Below are 22636 nucleotides of genomic sequence, written 5' to 3'. Positions count from 1 at the left end.
CTAAAGAGCAACTTGTAATCAGATAGGTATATTGGAGTCCATTATGTGTCACCACATTCTTAGCATATAGAATGCTATTAAATTATAATTGCTTCTGGTTTATCCCATATGGGAAGATGAAGAACAATCTATAACAATATACATATTCATACAAGAACACACAAAAAATGTTGTCAAATACATCGGGATTTTGGATTCAAATCTTTTATGTCTACTAAATACAATTCATGTTAATGTAACAGAAAGTTTTGATTGTATGCCAAAATAGTGGTTTAAAAAAAAAAAAAAAACAAGAAGAAGAATGTGACAACAGAAGATGCTCATTTATTAAATATACACAATTGAACTTAAAATCCAAACAAACAAAAAACAATCAACAAACCAAAACCCAAAGTTCCTCTTCTTTATTTTTGGAATAGAAATCACTGTAAAAAGTAAGAAAATAAATAGCAACAATGGATATTTTATGTGAGATTGCTTTAATATGGAATATATTAAACTGTATATGTTATAAGTTCCTAAACTGTTGCAATAATATAGAGTAAAATTTATAGATGGAAATTCACTATTCTATTTTTTTCCATCCTCCATAAAATGAAGTTCTGCTCTGCGTTACTTAGGGATAAATTAAATTAAAGCCATGATCCAGAGTTCATTCTATAGAAGAAACTCACTTTAAATAAGTGAAGTGGAAATTGAAGGTTTATGAGTAAACAATTCATCTACTAGAAGAACTTCATAGGTAAATACATAGGAGTGATACTACTATGAAGAGTTCCCAGAAAATTAGCACTTTGGTAGCAGATAAGCGAAATTCTGAAGTTAAGCAATTAGAAGAAAACTCCAATGTGGCATGTCTTTCGTATTTTTCATTTCCCTGTTCGGGGGATAGCACCATTCCTGTTGCAGAAGCTGAGGAAGAGACCAGGTGAGTTTGCAGCATCATTCTCCCACTGTGGGCAATGCAGAACATAGTAAGCATGGTTTCCAGGTGCAAACTGTGTTTATATCATACTCTTCTTTTCCCTTAATGCATCAATTCAGGTTGCTCCCTCTGTGAAGAAGTTATGCTGACTTCCTCCCACCAGGAAATTTCAGTTTGCCATAGAAACCTGTATGGTTTCTTTAAGTCATCCTAAAAGTATCTAGCCATTAAATATCTTGTATTTTATTTCCACTTTTCAATGTGCTGTAGATTTCTGTATTAGCAATAACAAACTGCATTGTGAAAGTTATTGAGGGAACAGCTGTGCAATTTGAATCCTGTGTAAGAATGAATTGGTGCTTCTGGCACAAGGGAAGGAATGAAAAGTGTTTGGGGCCTCTGGGAAGTTTCTGCTGTAAGAACAACACTAAAATCATTTCAGTTGTTACCTTTAGCTTTCAGTCTCCAGCCTTTAGAATAGCAGTTTGCTCCTCTGAAGTAATGTTCCACATTGTCTGCAGACTCCAACTGCTCCCTCACTGAGGATATATTTGCTCTGTTCTGATTCTTTTCACCCCCCTAAGGATGTGTACTAGATACCACATGGATGCTGGGCTGGATGATGCTGGTTATAAAACAGTTCTCCTTAGTAAGAAACAGACAAGACTTACGTCAATTATCTTCATTTATTTGTATTATTGTAGAAGGTTTGTATACACTCCAGTCAAGCGCCTTTACACACTTTAGCTCATATGGTAAATACCTCAATATATTTTTAGTGTAAAGAAACAGTCCATGGCAAAAAGACAAACAAACAAACAAACAAACAAAAAAAAACTGAGTGATGTTGGGAAGCAAGTAGAGCAAGTAGCAATATAACATTGTGCAAACACATATCAAAATTACTGTATTTCATAGAGAATGGTTATCAGCTTTAATCATCATGAAGGCTGATTTTATCCTTGCCAACTTAAATCACAATCAGTTCCACTGAAACAGGTGATATGATAAATACTGAAGAAGAGTCAGCATGAATGAGATAATGATCACACCTGTACTCTTTGAAACAAAAACTTGACTGTATAGACAGAGGTATACCATCATAATTTTACTACTACAGCAAATTGAAAAATGAAAAGTGTACCCATAGTAAGAGAACCCAGTGTTTTTGTCCTGTCACCAACAATCAACATATGAAACTGCAGTCAAAATTGTGTCTACAGGATTGTATACAAGTATATAAATAGATATAAGTATTATAAATAATAAAATTAAGAATTGTGTAAAATCATTTTGAAGATGAAAGATTTTGACAGGTATTTCCAAGTACACTGCCTTTATGATACCACAGGTTCTCTCTTTGATCTTATTTATTTATTTATTTATTTATTTATTTTCAATAAGAAAATGGCCAGAAAGGACCAGAGGTTTCTCAGATTATTATGAGGTTATTTTCTGCATACATTAGAAATACTCATGAAGTGTTTCTCCAAAGGTGCAAATGACTTTGAACTACTGATTGTACAAGAGATGGTTCACCTGTTGTTATGCTTCTTATTGGTGACATGCACTCTTTTGTAAAGTTCAGTACAGAAAAGAGGAAAGAAGATCCAAGCATCACTTTGAACACTTTCTAATATCAGCATACAGAAATTCTAAAGACTGCTTCTACTTTCTTCTTTGGAAAGGGACTTATCCAATCAGTGACTCACTTGGAACTAAGCCACCTTCATAATTACAAGACAAAAGATCTCAAAACAATCGGCATTTCAGTGTAGCAAAATCCCAATTCTACCATTCTGTAATGTTTCCTCAGAAATTGAATAGAATACTCCTGAGATCTGTTTATTAGATTTGTCCCACAGTCTTTGACCTTTCAAAACATACAAAAGATCATGTGGCAAACCACTCACAGGAGTAATTTTTATTTTGGCTCTGACCTCTCCTTTTGACCTTGGGAGAAATGCTTTATGTGTATGTAGCAGAGCAACTACTTTTATTATTTGAAACAGCAGAAACAACCATTTTTTAATATTCTTCTCATTCTCCTTAAATATACATGCAGAACAGACTATTGCATGAAACTTCTATAATTCTTGATCATTTAACATATAGGTCAGTAGAAAGTATCCATAATTTATGTCCAATTTCCAACCTTGCAAGCCCAGAAACAAACTTATGACACTGAATTGTAGTTAAAAAAAAGGTTGAATATGAAATGCTATTGTTCACTTACAGTGCAGCAATTATGTATGGAACTATTTCACTGGATTCTATGTTTATAACTTCTGCTTTCCTTCTCCTTAAATGTACTGATTTTATCAGGTATTACAAATGGACCTGACAGACCTCTATGATTAGGGCTATCTAGTTATTAGTGTAGGCTATTTTAAATTCCTTATAATAGTTCTATTTTAATTATTGGAATTCAAATTATCTTTCACTGATCCCTCCCATGCTTTGGAAAGTCTGGATTGACCTGTTTCCAGCAGTGAGGACAGGATAATATTACTCCTCTTAGTGCACATGCAAGGTTTTTCCTTGGCCCTAGTTTGAAACAGAATTGGAAACTTGACAGGACTAATTGTAATGCAATGAAAGACATTGCTGGGTTTGTCTTTATGAGAAGACACTTCAATTATATTACAAACCTCTAAAAATCACCATTTTAGACAATGGCTAATCCTTCATTCAGAATTTCCTGATGACACTTCAAGCACTCTATTCACACTAGGCATGACTGAAAAAGCCAGATTCTGTATATGCAAGGCAGAAGATAAACAAGTACGCATACACCACAGTAATCATACAGAAAATCTTGAGGTTCTTGCAAAAGTTTTAGAAGGCCAACTGTATCATTGAATTAATTCAGCAGCAGGAAATAAGGCCTAGGAAGATAAACAAAGCATACACATTATTTTGTTGTAAGAACTACAAAGAACCTGTAAAATCACAAAATGGAGTCAAAATCCGAAGCTGCAGGCAAACAAAATTTTACAGCACTAGTCAAATCGAAGTTGCTGCCAATTTGTTTGGAAAACTGGCAATAACAAAGACTGAGCTATGTGCCTTTTGGATTTTAGAGACTGGAGCTCCATCATTTCAGAGGCAAAAGTATGGCTTAGGCTTCAACTAGGCAATGCCCATCAGAGCTCACCTTTTTTTTAGTATGGATGGCTCCTTGACAGTGAAAATCATTTGTAAAGAAGAGATGAAGGCTCTGCAGAGGTAAGCGTGCCTTGACTAAAGAAGTGAGTTGGTTCTCTATATCATAGTGAAGATGCTCAGATTCTCTAGGCTTTTGGGCTCCAGACAATGTACTGGACCCTGAAGATGCTTCACTTTCTGCAGTCCCTAATCCAAACTTTGATTTTTCACCTTCCTTTAAATCTCAACCCCATTTTGCCTTTCAGGTGCCCATTTGCTATTTTTTCAAAGTACGAGGGTCGTTCTCTTTGGGTAAGACAGAGTTTATCTTATGTATTTGAAAAAACAGTTTTGCACTCTCAGATTTTCAAGAATACAAAGGTGAACAAGAAATATCATTTAAATAGTTGAATGTTCTACATTATTAGCAATTCCCCACCTAGTGAAGTACAGATCTTGAACAAAATTTTTGTATTACTCGTTACTCTGGAGAGACAAAATTACATCAGATACTTGACAGAATGGTAGTATTAAAAAAAAAAAAAAAGGATGCTCAGCTCCTAGTCTACCTTGTGGCTCACAATATCTATATTCACTGTTACACAGTTTAAAAAAGCAAATCTTTTTTAGTTTTTAGTTCTGGATATGGAATACACTAATTTTTAATGTTAAATGTGAACCAGACACTTAACTGCACTTCTCTTCTTCGCAGACTTTCAAGTTTGGGTGTAACACAGGTTCTCTCTGATTTTCACTGACAGCTACATGCATTTTTTTTTGCAATTTTAAAATGTTATAACAATAAGGTACTAGGAAAATAAAAATTAATTGGAGTGATACCACAGATACTCTAATGTGAGCAAAATTTTATGAAGATGTGTTTATTACCATAGAAATGTAGGAATCAATCAATATAATATTTGTAGAAAAACATACCCTTAGCTCATCCTGATAGAAACCTCTTGCCTCTGATAACATGCACAAGTACAAAGTGCAGATATGAGGAAATAACTGGAAAGAAGCCATTCTAGGGTGAAGATCAGTAAAATTCAGCTATATTTCTTGTGTCTGCTGCTTTGCCACTAGAATTTATGGAGGACTTTGAGCCATGTCATCTATCATAGACAAATGCTGAACAAGAAGATGGAACTATGCTGTTCTAGAAAAGCAAACATTCAAGAGCATCACATGAATATTTTTTTTTGCTTTGCCTTAGTTCATCAAAATGATGAAAATCTGCAGCTTTCTATTCCTATGTCCTCAAGGCCTGATTTTTAGTCATCTTAATGTAGTGCTGTAACACGAATACATGCACACTCATTATTTCTTTATTGTATAATCCTGATCCAGTCAAAAGACTAATGCATCTGAAAAGACCATGAATACTCTTTTCCATATCAGGGTGCTTTCATATACCTATGTATACAGCTATGCCTTTAGACCTTGCAGTGTCATTGATGACCAGACCAGATATTGATCGGCACTTTCACACAGGCAAGACTTTGCTTTTCCTTAAAAAATACATGATACAGCTAACCACACAGTCTGCAGACAGCACCAAGCACATACAGCTGATTACTGAATTGTTGGTGATAAGGAATTATAGTCATTTGTTTGATGGATAAATCCAAGTATACTGGGAAAATGCACACTGAGAGCATGCTTCATCTGACTGTTTCTGTAAGACTCACTGTCTTTTAATTATAGGATGTCTGAACAGACAAAGCAAGGTTTGTGGGAGCTTATATAAAATATAAGGTTTCCTAATAGAAACCTCTACAACAACTAATACTAGAAAAAAGCAGTTTTGAAATGTCCAAGCATCCTTCTGTCTTTGTAAACAACTTGTTACAGGATGGAAGCTAGAACTGCCACACTCACCTCCTGAAGGAAAGAAGAACTGCAGTGGTAACTTCTGAGCCCACACAGCTACTGATAATGTCTTTGCTACAGCCTACAGATGGATTGATGAATCTGTACAACAGCTTTGGTTGCAGAAACACATTAAGCCTATAAAAAATGCTCTTCTGAAATGGAAACAAATCATATTCAATACTATATTAATTGAAATTACTAATTGGTGCTATATGGAAATACAGGAAGTACATCCTTCAAAATTAAACCCCAAACAAAAGTGATAAAATCCAAACCCAAAACATAATAAAAGATTTTCAAAAAGTGGCAATGAAGGACAGGAGAAATCAATATCAGCATGATTTATAAAGAAGCATACACAAAGAATAATATGCCACATCCTCGGGTAAGATTGATAACACAACCAGCCAACTTTATTTAACTGCTCTCTTTGTAAAGGACCAAATACGTAGCTAAATGCTAGAGAGATACTGCTGAAGGTTAACTAACAAATAAATGCTTACAAAAAGCAATGGTTTGTGATAAAAAAAAAGTCTGATGAATAAAAAATGGAGGGTAACACAGCTTGGACTTCCCGCTCATAGATTGTTTATGTGACTAGTCACGTAGAGACAAGCAATGATGTGGTGTATCCATTTTGATCAATGAACATGGAAAATGACTCAAAGGGAAAAAAAAAAAAGAAAAAAAAAGCTGTATTCTGATACCACTAGCACATACTGCTAATGAGTAGCTCTGCTTTCCATGATTTCAAAATGTCACAAAGTAGACACCATTTACTATGCTATCAGACTTTTAATCAAAATGGACAGCATTGTTTTTCTGAAATAGTGTATGCTGCTACTTATGCTTCTTAAATCTAATTTAATAGTCTTGGTGATTATGTATATTGAAACAGATAAATTACCAGCTTGGATACTATTTATGAATGATGATACTATTTATAGTGCAGACATGACAAGAAAAATAGTATGCAGGATGTACATATATATGACTCATATTGCTCTTTTTCCTCTGTTCCTCAGTAAGTTTCCCTTTAACAGCAATTATCTTATTTATTACTATTTTTTGGATGGATGGGAGAGGGAACACAAAGAGGCAAGCAAAGGCCAACCAGCCCCATGAATATCCCCACAAACATTCATGCTGCAAACTTGTGTTTTGTAGATCATAAATTGCCTTATCAGGGGAATATAAACAACCTTGGACTATAAGCACTACACTGAAAATAGTCCTTAAATCAAGATATCTTGTCAAATGATGTACATTTTTTAAAAACTACTCTCTAGGCTGTTAGATTAGCAGTTCACTTTCGATTATTACTTCTTTTATTAAGGAAACTTAAATCCTGTTGAGAAGAGCTTATTTAGGTTGAGCTGTCACCTTTAGCTTCAGAACATTAAGTCTTGACAAATGCTTCTTTTGAAGTCTGACACCTGTTTCTTTGGCATTTCCCACTTTCAGGAACTCACTAGACTATAATAATACTCAGCACAGCAGAAGTAAAGAGAATGAATTAAAGCAGAAATGCTTTTAGACGTGAAAGAGCAGCACAAAAGAGCATCCCCTCGCTCAGTTTTCTCAGTAGTTTAGATAGGAACTCAGGAGAGCTCATCTCAAAGTTGTATTTTTTTCTTTAATAGGAATCTAATGCCCATGGAAGAAGGCAGATTAGCAGCCCTAGAGACCAGACAATTCTATCTTAAAACAGATACGGATCAGCAGGAGAAGCCAAGTTTCTTTGCAGCTGCTTTCAGAAGTACAGGGAAACATACTTATTATTAAGACCTTCTCTTAGGCCAAATATTAGGTATTTGCTCTTTCTGTAACTGAAATGCTTGAGGGAAATGTTTCTCAGACACATTGAAACATGATTTTGTTGGATTTTCCATTACACTTTGTCTTCATGAAGATTTTAATAGTAAATTTCTTCAAATATTTATTTTTTGGCTTGCAGATGAGGAAGGTCTAGATCTAAGAAATCACTTAAATCAATGAAAACAACACTCATTGACTCTCTCCAGTCTACAGGGCTAGATCAAGTTTGTTTACCTCTGCTATGCATTAAGCCACCATATCTTTGTTTCTGTTTTTTTTCTCTTTATTCTGTAGATCTTCAGTAGGACTTTGCAAAAGATATTGAGAAATACACTCAGTAGTAACTTGAACTCATTTCTTCAAAAAATCATCTCTTCTGGATAATTCAAAATCTGTTTTTAGTTTTTCAAAACAGATTTTATCCAGAGAATAATTTTTTCTATAGCCAGTAACAATTTTGGCCTGGTTTTGTGAAATATTCATCGTGATGGAATACATATTCAGTCTTATCCTGAAAACTGTAAGAATCTGTAACAAAACCTGTTGGATTTATTCTACTGAAGACAGATTTCAAAATAGAGACAGGATTGCAATGCAACTTGAATTCTATACCAGGAATCTTCTGAAGTATAAAAACAACCTTCTAGAGTACTTTTATATAGCAATAATCTTTCTAATCAAGCTGATAATCTTTCAGGACTGTACTTTACAGCAAACTTCAGCAGTGCTTATGCCTACTGGGGATTTAATAAAGAGGAGCGTCACAGGGACCCTTCTCCCCAGGAGCAGCTTGCAAAATACTGAGAGCAACGATCACACACAGGATCTCAAACAAACTACCTCTGAGCCTGATTCTGACAGATTCCCATTTGAAGACTCCCACTCTACTGCCTTTGAATGTTTTCAGGCCTAAGTTGTTGTGTATATATACTTAAATACATGGAGAGGTCACTGTTCTTATTTATGTGGGTAGATGTGATGTGTAGATTTTTACAGTTGGTGGATGCATTATAAAAATAAAACTCATTAAAATAAACCAAGAATCAGAAAATTATACAAATGTGTGCACAGACAACCTGCATGCAAAATACACTATTATGATATCTGAAAACTGCATGTAAACATGAGATATTATTCACTACACGCAAATGTAGGATATGCTGAGAAAACTTTAATCATTTATAAACCAATGTCAAATGTTTTCTTACCTTACTGGACTTAAAAGAAAATGAATCCCTTCTTAATTAGGTGAGTGGTCTGCACTATATATCCCATCTGAAAAAATGAAATTGAAACAACTGAAATTATGTTAGCCATGCAGAAAATTATAAACTGCTAGCAAATCTTTTAGTAAGTACTGGTTACTCTTCTAGTTGGAACGAAAAAAGAAAAATCAATGCTGTAAAGCACTAACACTGGTGCTGGAGTATTTACAGTCCAAATCACCATTCTAACTCAAGCTATATAGTTTAGTTTGCAAGAACTGCTTCAAACTATATGTGAAGCAACTGGAAACTTATAAATAAGAAAGACATTTATCATACTCCAGTCCTTATCACAAGACTTACTGTTTTCTATAGAAAAAAAAAAAGAACATGAATAAGAAAATCTCTAAAGAAGTAAACAGGTTGATCTCAAGCTCATGTTATCCTGCCAAGGATAGTATAATGAAATGAGTATGGAAGAACTTCTACCTCTGTCAGTCAGGAAATGTAAATGTCCTTTTGCTACCAGGTTTTCATACCAACATACTTCTTTCTTTCGATATCCTTAAGAGTGTACATAAATCATAAAATTATAGCATTCATTAATTCAGTTTCAAATGACTAGAGAGCATGACTGCATGTAGAGGTAAAAAGGAACCAATAAGGTTTGGATATTATTAAATGGAAAAATCACAACTGTAAAATGATTGAAGTGAAGGGGGAAGAACAGTGGGCATAGATCTGGCCAGTGAAGGAGCAAGAAGAAGGTCCTGATGCTATATGCACATTGCTACCTATGCATCTTGCCATAATGAGGTAAGTGCTTAAGATTCATGTCTGAAGGCAACGGGCTACCCATCACATAGATTAGTGGGATTTGTTTTGGCATTCCCAGTGGTGCAGTGGGAGCAAAGCTGCTGCGTTGCAGTAAGCGGCTGATTAGCTGCGTCTTGTTTTTGTGTCAGGCAGTAGTTTCCACTGAATTCCTATGGGGCATTCAGAATACAGTCATTTGCTTAACCATTTAGCAGTGACTTGGAACTGCTTCATATGAAAGAGAAGAGGCATGATATATTGCGATATACTGCCTTCCTTGGTGCTCAGGAAGCATGGAGGCAGGGAAAGGGTGGTCAGAGACACTCCAGCTGGAGCTGAACTTGAAGATGGGCTCAGGGCATTGAATAATATGAGGTGGAAGGCAGATTTTGGGAGAACAGAGAATCTTTGCTGGTGATAGGGACCATGACCAGACATTCAAGCATGCTAACATTGGTTGAGAGTGCCAATGGAGAAGATAGAAAGGAAGCTCAGGTACCAATACTTATGCCTACGAAAAGTTTATCTGAAGATTTTTTTTAACAAGTACGTGTCAGTTCTGACTTTCTTTATCAACTGATAGGTTACTTAAAATACAAATAGCAGCAACAAATTCACTTTGTATTATAAAAGATTTAAAGTACCACACTGCCGATAACAAACTTTTTGTATTAGTAAATGTGGATTATTACAATATATTCAGAGAAACGGAAAACTTCAAAAAATTGTGCAAAGTTATGAAATCTAGATACATCACATATAAGAAAGCACAGAAATTCAAATAAATCAACAAAAAAAGTTGAAAATCACTGTCAACTTCCACCTATCATTATCATTCTGCAGTATTCTTCATTCTGTAACAGTATTTGGATGACACATAACTACAGCTGAATACTTTTTAATGAATAATTTATTTTACCAATTTTCTTTTTTTTTTCTGTGACATATCCATGAATAAACAGATCACACTTTTCTTTATTCATAATTTAAAATTCTCTGACAGTCCCTCCTCAACCTGTTTCCCCTTTACATTGTTTATAGTGCTTATGTTGCTTATATGGATATTCTAGATTTTGAAGTTGGGAAGGATTGGAATCTGAGCTATGCAGTTCAGTCGTGTGTGGTCATAAATCATTGTTTTTACTTCCCAGTTGGACTCTTCTGAAGTAATTGGGTGTGAATGCGCATGGAGAATAAATTAAACTTAGCTTTTTGTGATCTTATATGTAAAACCAACTCTCTCTGTGCATTGGCACCAATAAAACGGAAAGGAACTCCACAGAAAACTAACACACAAAAGGCATGAGCACAGCTGAAAGGAATTCATTTAAATATTCATATGAATATTCATGCGAATATTTTGCAGTATGTTTTCAAATTAACCATTATGAAAACAACCTCCTCCTTACTAGCTTCAACTTTGGACTGCTCACCTGTTTTTGATGAGACCATAGGGAACACTGTAGTGGTTGAAAGGAAGGACAGGCTTGGGGCTATTGTCGGCCTGAACTCCAGTGAGTCTTTTTTGGACCCAGGCCTAAAGGCATCTCTTTTCCACATCACAGTTGGTCTCTTCAGCAAAGGAAAGCAATGAGAATTTTGGAATGCTCAATGTGAAAGCTACAGTAGGGCTGTTTCCTGGGTAGGATGATGGAGAGGAAGAGGGGAACACCCTGCGAGCTAACACTATGGCAAAATTTCACTGCTGCAGAATAATCAGGCACTTAATACATTTATGGTGGTTTTGTATTATGCGTGGAGCACAGATTTCTAAACCCCAGATCAGATGTCAGCACAGAAATACATCATTCACATTAGCCAACTGGAGGTGCTATGCATTCCCCATAGCACCCAGCTATCTCTACTTGGTAGGTGCCAAAGGGAAGAGATGCAGCCCTAGACTTCTATTAACAGTTATCACAACTTCACATAGATTTCTAAGGGATTATGAGCTTATAGAAGCTAAAATCCATTCCAAGAGAGGTCTACACTACTAGATATGATGCACTCTTAGCAAAAAGTAAGTTTAAAGATAGACAAAATAAAACATCTGTGATAAAAATTTAAGTCAGAAACTATGTTCCACGAGCAGAAGTAATGCTTAAGGCTTTTCTGAATTAGTATATTTGAAGCACATTGCTTCCTAATCTATTTTGAAGAAATGTTTAGGGATTTTATTAACATAAAACAAGATAGTGAGAGCAAATTTGATATCAATTAACATACTAATTAAATGTCACTTAGTAGTTTTAGCAATTACTTGATATTTAATTAACCACTTGAATACCTTGGGAGATCCAGATTATTGTACATGTAATCAAAGGGCAATTTTTCTGAACCTGTGGGTATATGCTGCATGTCAAGACAATCTGTAGATAGCAACAAAAGTAACTTTATGCACTGTGACCTAAGGTACACTGAATTGCTCTGTACTCAAGAGATTAATTTACTGATTTGAATGCACTAAGTATCAGCTAAAAAGCTTAGACATACCTCAAGTGATTAGGGGTCTACACAAACAACATGAACAACCGACAAACTATCAATGATTTTAATTCAAGCCACATTTTTAATTTGTACTGCAAAGCTGTATTTGCATTTATGAAACTTGTATTCAGTCAGCTCCTTTTATTTTTAGCAAACAGCTACAAGAATTGGAGAGTACGAAAGCAACTATTTTTAGGAAAAAAGTAATTAAGGAGCGCAGGTATATTAGCAAACTCTTCTGGACTGTGTTCACAGAGGCACCATGTTCTGTATGAGGGAGATTTCCTGATGGAACATTTCTGTAGCATTTTAGGAAGAAAAAAAGTTTAATCACTCAGCAAATAAGCACAATCTCTGCCTATTGAATTGCTATCTCCTGCAGATGAGTCTCCTTCTTCCCACACCTTCTGGAGCGATGTCTGTGTCATTCAGCTCCAGTTGTCATCTTGAACTCTGCTGTCAATGACTTCCCACAACTACTTTAGTAGTCTCATCACTACTGCAGATACAGTACTAGAGATTCATTCTTTTTATTTTCTGCCACTTTTCTAAACAGATATTAACAACTCCCCTTTTTAATCCCATGCTTGTAAACCCATTAACCTTCCCACAGTTTCTGACTGTTTTCTCGATTGCTTCTCTATTTCTGCTTCAGTTTCTCCCTATGTAATGTCAATATGCGCAAAGTAACCTCTCTGTAAATCCTTACTTTCTTGTAGCTCTTTCACATTTGCTCCAAGGGAAAAATGAAGTTTACTCATCTTTAAAAAGAACACCACACTTTGCTATGTTTGTGTTTTCAGTTATTTTTTTTCCCAATTCTTATCTGACTCATTTCTGTACTCCTTGAAGCTTTTTATTTACATTGTATCTTCCGATCTCTCTTTCAGTTCAGATACCCATCCCTTTCACTCCAGTGAAACCAATCAAAATTTCTAATGGTCTCTTTGAAGTAGATGTGGAGAATTAATTCTTTATCTGCACCCTGACCACCTAACAGCTCTCTTAAACAGCAACTGGCCTACTATTTACTTAAAATCTTCTCCCATTTGATATTTTGTCTACTCCCTTGCTTCTCCTGAAACTTCAAATTTATCCTTCATAGGACACGTATTAGTGTTCTTTCACCTACGGGTAGAGAATCTGCAAGGATTTCTCTCAAATTTCTCTTTTCACAGGAAAATCACAGATTTAGCCATCATGTCTAAGCTGAACAAGCCTATTTTTACATTCTTCTTGGGATCTGTCTTCATCTGTTCAAACTGAAGTTTGAGTGCTTCTCTATGACATTTCAAAGTACTCTTCTCTCTGGTTTTGGCAAATATGTCTGTGTCCTACGCAGACTGGCTTCTGCAAAACCATTTTCTTTTTCAAGACTGTCACACCAAATGTGATCTTTCCCTTGTGCACTGATTTCTGTTCTTGCCATATAAAATATAAGCTGTCTTCACCGCAAGGCTGAATTTAGCTTCCTTGTGAAAAAGAAAAAATTACACCTTTAACATACAAAGGTAACCTACTGCAGCATAAAGCACTTGTTATCATTACATTTCAAACTACTGTACAAACAAGATCTCTGACACTTTATGGTTTTCTTGCATGATCCTAATGGCACATACATAGACACTGAGCACATCCCATCTTTTGCAATTCTTCTCTGTGATGCAAAGGTGCAAATGTCTCTACTCATATTTGACTGGAATTTCTTGCCACACAAATCTTATCCCAAATCTTATCCAAGCTTACCTCATAAGTTGAATAAAGAAAGCTTGCATGCTATTTTAATTATTATTTATCTGGGTTTTTCTCTGCATTATTAAAAGCGCTACTTACCAAGGTTTTAATAATGTTTTGGGGAAAAAAAAGCTAGCACTAATATTACCAAAAAGGCTGAGAATTTGCATGGAAGAAAACCAAAGTAACATTTAATCTAAAGACACACATTTACAAAAGGATTAATTTTGGATCAGAACATATCACAAGTTAGACGTTTTTTCTGTCCCAGCTGAGAGGAGTAATTGGAAAATCACGGTTTACACAAAAAAATCATTATTTTCTTGTGATCTCCTTTCCTTTCATGAAGCCTTGCATCTTCATCACTCAATTAGAGTCTGAGAGATTAGGAGACTCAATATAAACTAGATTAAAGGTCACCTATTATTACAGACAAGATTTAATTGCAATATTTACATAAATTCCTTACCAACTGTAGGGTTTCAGCTGCTTCTACTCATTCAGCATACTTAAAAAAGGACAGGATATTCATTATGGTGCACTACAGGAAAAAGTATAGAGTAACCTAAAAACAGAGCAAAACTCCATTCTTCAGTTCTTTCTGAAGAATAAAAAATAAGGAAATAGTGGTTGCTGGAAAATTGTAGATTAAATCTTACTCCATTACAGAGAGTAAAAGTTAGCTTGATTGCACTGCTGTAAGAACTTCCTAGGGGAAATTAAACTTGATAATCTCAAGGTGTTTCCCAGAAGATGCCATGCATTCGGTAATGTTCATTATAGTTTGCAGAATACCAGATAGAATTTAAAGTGAAGACTCCTACGGTTTAATCAATATAGACATTCTAAATTGTTCACAGTATAAAGACCTGATTATGAAATAAAGATGTGGTTAAAAGGGAAGCCACAGTACTTTAGAAGAGGTTGGTTTGTTTTTTTTTTTCTGTATAAACTGGTTTGTTCATAGCTACAGTGAATATTGACTGCCAAATCTCCCAAATAATTCTTACAGCATCATCTCAGAGTGCCTCCTGCCTGTTGTCACTGAATGATTCTTATAACCAGGGTAGCAAATATTTTGGAGATTTCTTTAAAACCTGTACAATGAGTAGCATAAATCGTTAAGATGCTACAAAACAGAATTGAAATGTATATTTGGAAGATCATGAAGAACACGAAGATTTCAATTACAAAAAATATACTAGCTGTGTGGTACCCATCCAAATTTTAAAGCAGAAACTATAAGAATATACAGTGTAAACTGAAATTGGTAAATGTTTGTTATCATCTGGTGTTATACTCACAGGACAAGCAGTAAAGGACTGAGATGACACATCAGTGGTTCAAAGCACAAAGAAAATGAATCTTCAATTTTGATTAAATGAGTCTGCAGCATCTGTGGCATCTTTAGATAAAAGAAGTTGCCAAATTGCTAATTGCAAAAATAATCCGGAGTAGCAGGTTTCAGTGCTGGTTAGGAAAAGCTGCCTAAACAAATGATTTCAGCTTAAGCCAAGAGGACACTGACCCTCTCATATCTTCTGTTGCTTGGACAAAGATCAAGGGAGCAGGACTAAGAGAAGGACCTGGAATTTCAAACAAAATGTGACTGGAAACATTTTTTTGAGTGAGCCAGAAATGGATTTATGGTTCTTCTCCATCTGGTGCTGGCTAGATGACATCTATTCAGCACAAAAGAGAGATGGTGTCCCCTAATTTTATATGGGTACATATGTTTTCCCATTCCTTTGATATACACAGGCTATTCAAGCTTGAAGATTCAAACTACTTAATCAGCCAAGGACCTATGAGATGGATATAAATGAAAGACAAATTTTGGAGAGCACTTTGGAAAAGAAATTATGTTTCCGAGCCATTAGGTTTTTGAGGTTACTGGGAACTGGTGGGGGCTGGGCTGTACAGTTAACCCTATTTCAAAAATAATAGCACTGTTTTTCTATGGAGTACCTGTGCTCCATGATTCCAGTGTTCACCCATCTCCCAGGTTTCATTTGCTCTTCTGACGACTGCCATTCTGTGTGCTGGAAATAAAAGGGGGCAGTCCCTACAACTTCCTTCTTTTCTGGGAGAGTTTCTGCTGTAACAAGAAATTGGCTCCTCTAAGCACAGCTTCTGTGACACTACTAGTTGGCACATGAGAACTTGATATAGATCTGATATTGAGTGAAATGAAGAAAGAAATTGATCACTGATCGTACTTCTCAAAAGCTTTAAATATTATTTAAGGAACAACTATCTCAACTCTCATAAATTCACAGCAGAAATATGAGCAGAACCATCTGTTCAATAGGTGGTGAAATAATATGAAAATAATTATCCATTTCATACAACATTTATTTGGATGTTTTCTTACTAAGGTAAAAAGGTAATTCTGTAAATTCATTTTTATTTTCTGCATTATTCATATTTTACATAGTAGTAATTAAAAAGGATGAGAGAAAATATGCATTAAAAGTTTATTATATTTGAATGAAGTTGATATCAAACATTTCTCAGACCTAGTTCTTAATTGTCCTTTTCCTGTGACTTTGGATCAGAAAATTATGACTTCTAGAACTAAAAAGTCTGAGGCACTTTGGAAAAGAAAGCATCAAATATTCTACTGAATTCTTACTAGAGAACACGGTTGAAACTGCAGGTCATTTTTTAAATAGAAAATAAATTCTGCTGAACTATAGTCTAAATTAAGAAAAGAACATTACTAATTGAACTTCAAGATCAATTAATGTTAGTTATTGTTGGGTAATGTTAGTTCTTGAATAGTGAAATAAATTGCTAATCCACTGAAAGGAGGTCACTTCATTTAGCAACATTTAGCATGAAGGCAGACCAATACTTTCACTGCCACTATATGTAAACAGAGCTTAAATTTACATGATGTTCGCACAATTTAATGCAATTTTATAGGAAAATTCTAAGATTATTAATTAAAAAGAAAAAAAAAACAACCTTTAGAAATATTACGGTAAAACTGATGAGAAGAAAAAAAAAAAAAACAACAACCAAGACTTAATATCAGCCTTTTCCTTAACTCATTTTCCATGCCCTGCTTCAGTAGTTCATTTGTAACTGGAACGTGATCTGAAAGCTCTCTAGTATTTATTGTAAAACAGATTAAATGATGTGTGAGCCTTACTTCTCTATTTCATCACTTTTGTTCTGTTGCTGTTACATCTAGAATGTTATTTAAACATGCTCTCTTAGCAAATTAACTTCTTTCTTAAATACGTGTGAGATTATAAACAGTAATAGATTATTTAAAATCCAAACACAATGAATTATAAAGATACTTTGTCATGATTAGCTCTGACACGGTCTTAGAGACTTCACATAGATTTACCAAGTTAAGCAATTACTCTTTTTAATCACATTTAAATGCTTGCTAACTTAACAAGCAATATGAATGGAAGTATCTTACTCAACCAACATCTCAAAATGGATTCTGAAGCTACAAAGGAAACAATTCCAATATGTAAGAAATACTTAAAATCAGTAACAGAATTAATCTATTCAAAATAAATATTTTATCCCCTTTCCTTTCCAGATAAAGTTGTTGATACAATAAGTGTAAAATAAAGCATACAGTACCAGGATTTAGAAACCACAGGAATCTCAAATCTCTGTAATCTCTACTCTCATATACTGTAAGAATTAAATAATATTTATTCCAGTAGTAATTTCAAAATGCTGTATTTCAGAAACTTTTAACCAGTTAGAAATGCCAAGGTATAAATACAACATTTATTTGGCCATTTAAAAATGAGATCTATAGATACACTTTGATACTCCTTTGGCAAATTATCACAGTGCACGTTGAATGTGTTCTAATGTTCTGTGGATCTTAGTAGAGAATTATCAGGTTTGATAATCTCTTGTTACAACAAAAGCAGCAAATTTAAATTTAAGTCAAAAGAATGAATCTATAAGTATGTAAGTATATAATTATATATTCACATACACTTAAATAAAATAAATATATTTAAATACAAGAATACATACATATTACAGTACAATCATCTTGTATTTTGCTGAAAGAGATAATTTAGCCACCATTATTTTTGACTCCTTCGCCATAACACATCTCTGCTAAAACTGTGATTTGATTCTAAGTACTCTGATTGTTAGGAAGATGAATGTACAAATTATTCTTACTGAACTTTCCTCTTGTTTATGGATATTGCCTGATCAGATTGTAACAATGTGCAGGTTCATTACATACTGACTACAAATGCAGGTTCAAGTAGCACTATGTATGAAGAACCTGTATTCTAGCAGCCATGAAGTCTCACAATTATGTTATTTTCACCGAATGGAAACAAAATATTTTCAAGTGACCATATGGTTTCTTGTTACAAAAAAAAAGTCCAATTAGCTAAGTTTTCTTATCTCCTAGGAGAAAAAGTGATAAGCCTGTCATTATAATTCAAAAGATGGGTGTGGAGAGGTTAGAAAATTTGTTCCTGGTAGTAAAATAGAGACAGAGATGAGATTAGAATAAAGACTTGTCATCCACAGCCTTGTAACCAGAGTGCTCTGAAATGTACTTACAGAAATTAAAAACTGAGTTAAGATTCACTGATCAAGATAAATGTCTAACACTTTAATTGTTCTGGGAAAATGCAGTAATTTTCTACTTACTTTGTATGTTAGCAGTCTACAACTGTTTTCAGTCTCAAACATTAATTAATACAAATGCAAAATCAGATGGGAATCTTCTCTGAGAATAAACAGTACTTAAGAATATAGAAAATTCAAATCACTGCTGAGATTTACACTTTCATCTTGAACTTTGAACTCTTCAGACATGTAGAACTCAAGGTTTAGCAAAACACATCCAATACTAACTTCTAAATAAAATAAATAGCTTGTATAATTTATCTTTCTGCAGCAAAAGGTGAAGGAGATGGGTCAATGACAAGCACACTGCGCACACACGTACATCTCATAAAGACAGAAATATTCCTTGTTAAACTGCAGAGTTATCTGGAAATGATTTTACAAATAGTGCTGGATTGAGCATCTAGAAAACTGAAAGCATACTAAATATTAACAGTATCCTAGCAAAAAACTGAGCTTCTAATTTCAGTACCTAATCATATGGGATCTTGCCCATAGAAGAGCACAGGAAAGTGCTTTTTGACACTGGGAGGCCTTTCCCTTTTCTAAAGCGCATGGGAGAAGCAGTAGACAGGAGAGAACAGACACAAAACACTGAACTTCATTTAAAGATTTTTAAAAATCCTTGCCTTGCTGATAGCTATCAGTTCTGAAGCAAGAAAGAAAGACATTTACATATTCACAGTTACTACAGAAAGGAACAGAAATGTTTGGTATATACCAAAACATGTTCCATGCATGTCAAGTGCTGCTCATTTTACTGATTTAACAAAGATCATAAGTAACATTAATAATAGATTCACATACTATACTGGTGAAGGGAAGGGAGTGAAGAATTAGTTGAACTATTAGTAAGATACTGTTGCTATTGACATATTCAAATTCATCTCTCTGCCAGTCCAGAATTTCAGGCACAAAAGGACCATTTTGAACGATCTGCCTGAATTAAAGTCCACAGGCTTTAATTCAGGCAAAAAAAAGCTACACAACTTGGACTAGATTAAAAACAGTACATTACTTTGCACAGTATCAGTACTGAGTGAAGCCCAAACAAAAAATCCATATCTCCTGGTAAAAGGACAAGAGAGGGTAAAAGCACAAATGATCAGCTATTACAAGGTGAGAGATAAGCAGTGGACAACCCCAGCAGTCTGCACTAAGATCTGCACTCCTCAACACATTTATAAATGACAGATTAAGGATAGCAGTGAGCCTTTTATTGCTTCTTGCACACAAGCTCTAAAAGCTGAAGTCAGAAGCTAAGCTCAATGAAGCAAAAAAGGAGGTGATTCTCTACGTAACAGCTGATGGTAAATCTTGACAAAGGATATTGTGCATACAGGAAATCTGCACAAGCTGAAAAGATCAGGAAATTAGTTGGAGAAGACCACCGTTATACTGCTTTATTTGGGGAACATGTCATTTGCATTTGCTATGAATATCAGGGGAAGTTACTATTGGAGAGGTGACACTGAGTTAAAATGATCTTTGGTATAATAATTACAGCTGCTGTTAGAAATATAAGCAATAAAATGAAAAAATAAGAAACCAAGAGATTAGATTTGCCTCATACATTAGTAAACAAAAAAATCCAGAAATTGTTTTCAGGCCCTTCAGCCAACTAACAGCCACAGCTTGTTTCCATTGAGGTAAATTCTATCTCCAAAACAGGGAAGTCCTATCCCAAATGCCTCTTGGGGCTGGTTCCTGGTCTATGCTAATCCACAGATTGTGGTCAGGCATTGAGTAGATGCTAATTAAGTTGCCATGAGCCAAAAATTGTCCAGTAATTAACGATTTAACAGCGTGAACAAGAGTGCTCACAGGCTGGTACAGATGCAGCCATCCTATCTAACAGTTCATCACTGTCAAAGGCATTTAGATTTAGGCCTTGGACCTTCACAGATTAGAAGAAGGCTTGAACATCTAAGGATTAACCTATTAGTCGTCCAAGTTAAAACCTAAGGGGAAAAACAACCCACATAATTCTTTTGTAGTGAGTGTAAACTACAGCTTACAATTTATGATTGGCACACTGGAATTCAAGAACTGTCTTTCTAAATAAAATCAACCTTTCACTATACAAAACCATCAGTGGGACTAACAAATGATTCCAAACTGTAAAAAGCTTCATTGCCAATCTAATTATGCCCTGCTTCTTGCAGCTCTGGGAAATACAAAATAATCAGAGCACAGCAGGCCACCAGCCATGAATCCTCCATTCTTCACAGCCAGCCTCTGACATGCTCTGGTGGGCAGGGAGAGGACACTGAGTGCAACGGCACGTCACCAAGTCATCCTTCTCTGAAAGGGGCCATGCTTTCAGGTAATTCTTTTTCCTTTTTGCCATTAGAGTGGAATAAACCAGAAAAGTAGCTACAGGTGCAGCCCAGGGAGATGGTGGAAGGAAGAAAGAAGTTCAGAAGTTGAAATGACACAACAGAACTAAAACAGGAGGGACACAGCTGAATGTGCCAGCTGTGCACTGTGGTAGACACAGGGAAGGAAATCAGGACGAGTTATGTAGAAGCTGTAGGAAAGAAGTCAATCAAGACATAAAAAGAAAGAGCAGAGCATGAAAAGAAAGAGCAGAAAGGGGTCAGTAATATAGAATGCATGTGACATAGAAAGAATTAGATACAAAAGGAAGGGCACACATATCACAAGGAGCGAAGTAAGAAAAATGAGAAACTATCTCTGGGGTAGAGGAAAGGAGACTTATATGGTCAAGAGACAATGAAGAAGAGAAAAATGATTGAGCAAAAATGAATTAGTAGAGTAGAAGTTTTACTTCTGCAGAAGAAGAAAGGCAAGAAAAGGCAGAGGGAAAAAGCAGAGCAATTAATAAAAGGAATGAGACAGTAGGGATGAAGGGAAGGACATGAAAGGGATATAAAGTGGCACAGGGCACACACATTGGAGGAAACAAGTGTTCTTTTTTCATACTTCTTTATTTTATGTTATCTTTCTAGCAATCATCCCACACCTCCATGGATTTTCTAGGGGGTAAAAAGGATGGGTTGGCAGCATATTGTTGTGGGGGGATTTATTAAAGATCTTTTTCTTTCTCATACTGCTAGACATATACTTACTGGAATTACCTGAGATAGTGACTGGTACCTTTTCAGAAATGAGAATATCATAGTGGGAAACAGATGCAAGGAAGTGACTGGTGTCAGTCTGTCAGAAGTTACTTGCAGCTTGCAAATATTCAGCTCCTATAGATCACCAAACACTTTCTGCTATTTGAATGACAAGCGAAATAATGATTTGTCATTCTTGTATAGAGCATTAACACAAGGTTAATGCAGCCTGATTAAATAATTAAAACTATCCACAGCAAAATTTAAAAGGCACCAATTTTAAAAATAATCTATTCTAATTCTCATATTACTTTATTGGAATTGTTAAGGTTTTCAAGAACTAAAAAGGGAAATATGTAAAATGTCTACTCTTCCTGTTTACTTGGTTCTTTCTTTCACAATGGTCTGCCAAAAGAGAGACAATTTTGTGAAAATAAAGGCAACACATCAGAATGTTCTGCTCCTCGTTGTTAACCATTAGAACAATAGTTAAAACCACATGGAATATTTTGATGAAAAACATAGTTGAAAAATATTATTAGCTTGGTCAGCCATAACTGCCTACTGGCATTCATTAACAGTAATTTTTTATTCATTTCTGTGACAGTTTCTACCTGTCCATTTGTATGGCAGTTTTAGAATGCCCAGAACAAGGCCAACAGATTGCTGTTTCATCCAGTATCACGTCCTGGATTTTTATTGGATTTCTTTTTTCCTTCAGCAAGCATTTGCTCTCGATGCTTAATTCAGAAGCTTTTTGCTTCTGTGCTGGGAATACAAATATGGAATTGGTTCTCCAATTAGCAAACATTTTCAGCTGCAAAACTATCAAATCAATACCATATCCTCAGCAATCATTTTAGTTACAAAAGTGTGTATTTTTTTTTCCCCAAGAGCAGTCAATGCCC

The 22636-nt window shown here is 35.1% G+C and overlaps 1 long non-coding RNA gene across 1 annotated transcript in view; it reads right to left on the bottom strand.

The window, feature by feature from the left end:
- Nucleotides 1–403: 403 nt before the first annotated feature.
- The window catches only part of LOC104912169, a 36118-nt gene continuing 13885 nt past the window's right edge, over nucleotides 404–22636 (bottom strand). The window contains exons 2-4 of the long non-coding RNA XR_004160645.1: nucleotides 8974–9040; nucleotides 5954–6099; nucleotides 404–3813 (exon numbers count right to left, since the gene is read on the bottom strand). This is a non-coding gene — a long non-coding RNA (uncharacterized LOC104912169). The remainder of the gene's footprint in view (nucleotides 3814–5953; nucleotides 6100–8973; nucleotides 9041–22636) is intronic.

The sequence above is a fragment of the Meleagris gallopavo genome, chromosome 9 (assembly GCF_000146605.3).
Source record: "Meleagris gallopavo isolate NT-WF06-2002-E0010 breed Aviagen turkey brand Nicholas breeding stock chromosome 9, Turkey_5.1, whole genome shotgun sequence".
NCBI lineage: Eukaryota > Metazoa > Chordata > Aves > Galliformes > Phasianidae > Meleagris > Meleagris gallopavo.
Note: the sequence above shows the minus strand (reverse complement) of the source record. Positions and strands in the feature narration are given on the sequence as shown.